The sequence below is a fragment of the Athene cunicularia genome (assembly GCF_003259725.1).
Source record: "Athene cunicularia isolate RWA chromosome 5 unlocalized genomic scaffold, athCun1 chr5_part2, whole genome shotgun sequence".
Lineage (NCBI taxonomy): Eukaryota > Metazoa > Chordata > Aves > Strigiformes > Strigidae > Athene > Athene cunicularia.
Genome location: NW_020799102.1, coordinates 4,619,758 through 4,625,757, shown reverse-complemented (window position 1 = coordinate 4,625,757; position 6,000 = coordinate 4,619,758).

Below are 6,000 nucleotides of genomic sequence, written 5' to 3'. Positions count from 1 at the left end.
ATAACAAGTAAGCACTTGTCTTGAGCAGGCTGTTTTCAGCCCATTCATTGTCACTTCCACCAACTAAAATATTCTGTTATTTTGTAGCAAAATAACAGAAGATCTATAGTTTGAGGACAAACTAGTTAAGAAGTAAAACCCAGACAAGGGTTTGATGTTAACACTCCTCAGGTATAAAACCTAAACTCTATATTGCTTTCTCGGCACTGGAATTTTACAGCAGGGTAAATATGAAATTACATCTTACGATTGAAAGGGGAGAAGGAAAGTGAAGTTGCTCCTGTCAGATGTTCTATCTTCTGGAAAGCAAACTGGTGGTGAAATGGCTGGACTAAAGATAACAGAATCTCAGTTTCTGACTTTTATTTTTTTTTTACCAGCCACTTTACTTTCAGGAGATTTTGTAGTGGAGAATATAACATTCTTCCCTCATTTGAAATAAAACAATGAAAGCAAAAATCCAAGTTCAATTCAACCTTTGTTTATACCAGTTTGTTGGAACTTTTGTAGAGACTCTCAGAGGCAAAAATAACATGCCAAGGGAATATATCTACTGGAGCGCTGTGTGGACTAATTCAGTAGAAAGCTACAGCCAGGGTCTCCTGGGCCTGAATCGTGCCTGCACAGGGACTCATCTCTTACACCTTCCTGTCCCAAATGACTGTACACCTGAAACAAAATTGTTTTCTCCCTCAAGTTATGTCAAATAGTGCTCTTTAATGCTGTTAAAGTGAAATGACCCATAGATATGCATCCTGGAAGAGTTTAATGGGATTATATGTTACTTTGAAAGCTTTGCTTTTTTTTTTTTTTTTTTTTTTTTTTTTTTTTTTTTTTTTTTTTTTTTTTTAATAAACATGGAAGCTGTAGGTGTTATATGAAGCAGAGATTGTAGGTAATAGCAGTTGCATGAGTGGCCCAGTAGCTCTTGTCTGATGTTATCCTTGATTATATCCTTCTCCTGTAACCACTGGATTAGAGTCTCTTCAGGGCAGAAATCACTCCACACACACAGATGATAGAGTATTTGCTAGTGCTAGATAATCAGATAAAGATGTGAAAAGGAGGTCGAAGAAACTTGATTAGTTCACTCTTTATAGACTTAGTTTGGGGTTTTTTTGGTTATTTATACAGGAGGTAAGAGGGATTCAGTCTCAGTAAGCAATACAGTAAGTACAAGAAATGATGTTCTTTTGACCGCTTAAACACAGTGAACCTCTAGTCCTCTGGATATGGAAATGTACTTATAATCATTTAGTGCTTGTCCAGCTACAGAGATTACATGTTCTATTATATTTTTCCTGGCGTATGAAGTTTGCAGCTTCTCCTTGCTAGTCACTCTCATGGCCCCCACACAGCTACGCCAGCACAATTTGAAAGGTGGTGAATTACGGAGTACAAGCGGTTTCCCTGCTGCAGGAAGAACAGTCTGTTTACTTTCTCATAAAGTGTCAGTGTCATCCTAATAGAAAATAATTCCTCAGGAAAAAACTTCACAAGCTCCAAGAGCTACCTTTTTTTTTTTTTTTTTCTTCTTTTTTTGGTAAGAGTTTCTTGAAACCTTCTAAGAGGCAGAGACCATCAAGTTTGCTCAATGGATTGGGCTCCCCGATTTGCTGTAGGGTAGGCAGGAACACAGGTGCTGTGGACACTTTGGAATTCTGAGGCTAGCTCTGTTTCTCAAGCTGAATCTAGACCTCAAGATCTGGAACGTTTTTTCTTTCTTTTGTGTGCATTGTTTTGCTAGTGCGGTGCTATGTAGGTGTCTCATGTTGGGACAATCAATCAGATTTGGGTGTGATTTTTTTTTTTCTTAATACTTTATTAAGATAGTTTGTGACAAAGCCTGGGAAATCTTTTGAGGAGCAGTACTTTTGTTGCTCCTTAGATTCAGCCCTCTCAAAACTCTCTATTTCTGGTGTATGTAAGCATATAAAGCTGGACATCCAGGTCACAGCTGCACTGATCTCACTCCAGAACAGACTCTGAGAGAGTTTGACTCATGACAGAACTAACACAGGTTTAAAGGTACTGTGTCCTCTCCAGATGTTTTCAGGTGCACCAAAGAGGAAAGCATACTTCACTGCCCCAAGAACACAGGGTAAGAGTCACCTTGTAAATTTAAGAGAAGAGGATTTCCTTGTAGAAGTCTGTGAACATGTAACATCAGCAGTGAACTGCACTGTGTGGTCGTGTCAATGGAATTTGGTTCTCTCTACAATACAGTTTTATCTTCATCAGCGAGAGCCCCTTTGTTTTTAACTTCAGCATCTGTGAAGGATCCTTCTGGGAGCTGCTCATCATTTTTATACCCAAAGAGTTCAATTCCTTCAGGAGAGAAGGAATGGGCTCTGTAAGTTAAAGTGAGCATCTCCATTAAACATTGCACTGCATCCAGCACTGGGAGGGCTAAAAAGAAATCACCAGATTTCTTTTTTTTCTTTTCTTTTTTTTTTTTTTTTAATCAAGATATGATACAGTACTGCAAGGTGCTGATCAGTGGTTCCCTCCTCCCTCTCACTAGGTACTGAGCACCATGACCCCCTGAGAAACCCATGCTGGAAGCCCATAACATAGGCAAAGAGAAGAGGGTTGAGGAAGGATGGGGTTCACAGTTGCACCCTATGCTGCTGTGAAATTCCTCTGAATAAAAAACAAATACATGTTTGAAGGGTATTTGCTTCCCCAGTTAGAGAGATCTAGTGATTGTGACCTCCAGTGTTTGAGAGATTAAGCTTCCTTCTGTGACGATACCATGCCTTTTCTGGGGAAATGGTTTACAGATATCTTAAATAAGATCTAGGGAAATGCTTTTCAGCCTCATAGTTCCTGAGGGCCTGGGAGGGAAATGACCAGCTTCTGGAGAACTGAGTGTAGTGGCTCAGACAGCTACTTGTAGCAAATATATATTATTACTAACAGCAATTCTGTGCAAGCACATAGGAATAACTGTGCATTCATGTGAGGGTGTCTGGATTAGAAGAAATGATCGTCACAGGTTTGGAGTCGAAGAACACCCATCTTCTAACAGTGAGATGAAACTTTGGGAGTCCTAAAGTGGACACTTGCTATGAAAAATTATCTGGTTTAACACCAACTGTAGCCCTACCAGCAGTAATCCAGTTCCTGTCTTCCAGAAATAAAACCATACCCTCACAGCATGGCAAAGCAGTTTGCTTACCTGGGACACTCAGTGGTGTAACCCCCTCAAGAGGGTGCCACATAAGAGAGTCATAAATGATTTTGATGCTCTGCCCCGTTGTGCTCACGTACATTTGGAGAAACATGAACAGTTTAGAGCCATGGAATTGCCGTTCTCACCTGTGTGCACCCAAAACTGAAAAGCTTTCAGATCCTACTGGTCCTTTAGCAGAATTGCTTTCTCTTCTCTTGCAGTGTTACATTGCACGGTACTCCAGAAGGAAATTTGTACCTTTCTCCCTTGTGGGTACTTCAGATGAAAAAGTTTAGTATTAACGGTTTGGGATGAAAGCCCAGAACCTGGCAATTCAAACAGCTTCTTCTAAATGCTTCATTTCTGTGCTTCCTTCGAACACTAGTATCTTTTGAGGAACTGTAAGGAAAAAAAGGGATATGTTTGTTTCTAGATGCACATTAAAAAGAGCAAGAAAAAGCAATTATCATTGATTGTTGTGTCTCTCCTGGGTGAGGTACACACAGTCAGCAGTGTGATGCTATCAGGAAGGGCTTGGGGTAGTACGTGGCTTGCTTCTCCCTTGCCTCTGCCTCAGGCAGGTGATGCTGTGCCAGAAGGGTCTTCTCTGCTGCCCTGGAGATGCGGCAAGAGGCTGCCTTCTGCACTGCAGGGAGCTTTGCCAGCGGTGGGCAGATGATGTCCTCCCTCCCCAGCTGTGGGAGTGCTGGGAAGCCAGTGGTGGGAGCTGCCCCAGGAGCTTGCCCCAAGCATTGAACAGGTGGAGCCAGCTTCTGGGCAGCGCTGAGGAGCCAGGCGCCGAGGAGACCAGCTATGTGAGAAGTGAGCTGCATTCACACGCTGCCAGTGGCTGCCTAAAATAAGCTTGAGTTAGCTTTTTAAAATTTGTTTCAACTCCATAACCATGAGTTGGATCCTCACTTTACAAAGGTTTAGATATTATGCTGTGATGGGGCACAAAAGTATTTTGTTGCCTTACTGCTTAAACCATGCAATGAAATTATCTTGGTTGAAGGAAGAGCTCCAATTATTTAAATGTTTAGTCCACCACTGTTGCAAGGTATGTGACTGTAGTTAGCTACAGCCAGTCAGCCTCCAAAGTTTCTTCTGTGTGAATCTGTTTGCAAAAGGGGTTATTTAGGTGTGTAAATTTGCCACTGTTTCTTTTTAATAATGAAGAATATTCGTATCATCAAGCAGTTGGGAATTACCACTCTGAAGTTCTACTGATGCATCAGGCTTGAGCAGGATGATGTGTGTTAGCCGCTTTCTGAGTCAAACTGCATCTCTTCAGTTAGTCCTTTGTGGCAGAATGCATCTAATCCCAACATTTATTTTTCCCTATTTCATAACTATTATGTTGCAATCCACTGTTTTGTCTTGTTATTTTTTTTTTAATACATTTTTTTAAATGCTCTGTGCATACTTGGTGCAACCCCGGCTTTGTCCTGAGGAGCCCAAGGGATATCTGAAACATTTAGGACATGTCTGGACTGAAAGATGAGCTACAACAAAGCACAGAGAAGCTGGCAGAGACCAAATGGCTATGCTGCCGACTGGTGATCCCTGGGGCTGTGAGGCTGGTGCCATGTGGGCAGTCAGACAGTCGTGGGGTCTGGCCAGCATGGGTCTGCAGTGCCATGTACCAGCACAGATGGCTCGGCAATCCCCAGCCTGTCTGCAGCCACCAAAGTGCCAAACAAAAGCATTGCTTTTAAGCAAATGGGAACAAAACCATGTGAGCGCTGCTTTTGGGAGCAGTAAGGAGTATTCCAGTGCTGGCTGTAGTTGCTTATCCCTCCTGTCAGCCTTAGAATAAAATAATTTGCAAAAACAGTTTTCAGTGTAGAAATTGTAATATGATCAAAAGAGAAATTTAGACACTTGAAACCACTGATGTGGTTTACAGTGCTTAATGTACAGGAAAGCAATCCGTCCAACCAAAAGACAAGCAGCTGTTAAGCCAAAGACTGAGACAGCTAAAATGCAATTTGGGAGCTGTAAATAATTAATAGATAAATTAATAAAGATTATTCTGATGATACTGTAATTACCTGTAGATTGAACTAAATCTACGCATTAGGACAGATGACTGGCTGGTTGTTTTTCTAGTCTGAGTATTGCAAACACAGTAGGAAGTTAAAATACAGATACGTACTTAGACTTTGAATAGCACATGTCATCTATTAAGTTCTTCATAATTTCATAATATTCAGTGAACACAAATAAATGAACATTTTCAGCACTTCATTTTCCCCTTTACTTAGTAAAAATTAAAATGGATAGAACAAGGTTATTTAGACTGAGAATTATAAAACTATTGTAGCTGGAGATGAGCCGTGGCTTTATGTGTAGTGAGCAGCATGATACTGAACACAGACAATTAAACGAGAGATACAGGGAAACTGATCAAAACCTTAAGGCATGCCTTGATGACAACACCCTATTCCTTTATCCCAGTTCTCATATTTAACATCATGACTTTTAGCAATATGCTTGTCTATGCACTGGTGATTGTGCTTTTGTGGTCGCTTCAGAGACTGACTGAACTAGCACCCCTAAGCTGGGTCTGGTATATGCAACTTTTACCTTTAAATTCCTAGGGAAAAAAGTTAATATGAAACAACTTACCAACTGCCTCCAAAGCTGTTCCTTGAGCAGCATCAGGAGTGGCAGTGAGTTGGCATCTGTGTAATCCTGTTTCCTCCAGCTACATTTTTAGCAGGAATAGTGCACTATTGCCTTTTTTATTTCACTGTGTAGGATCCTACTCTAGGAGGACTGTGATTTCCAGCTGTAAACAGTATCTTTTCCTGATCAGTATC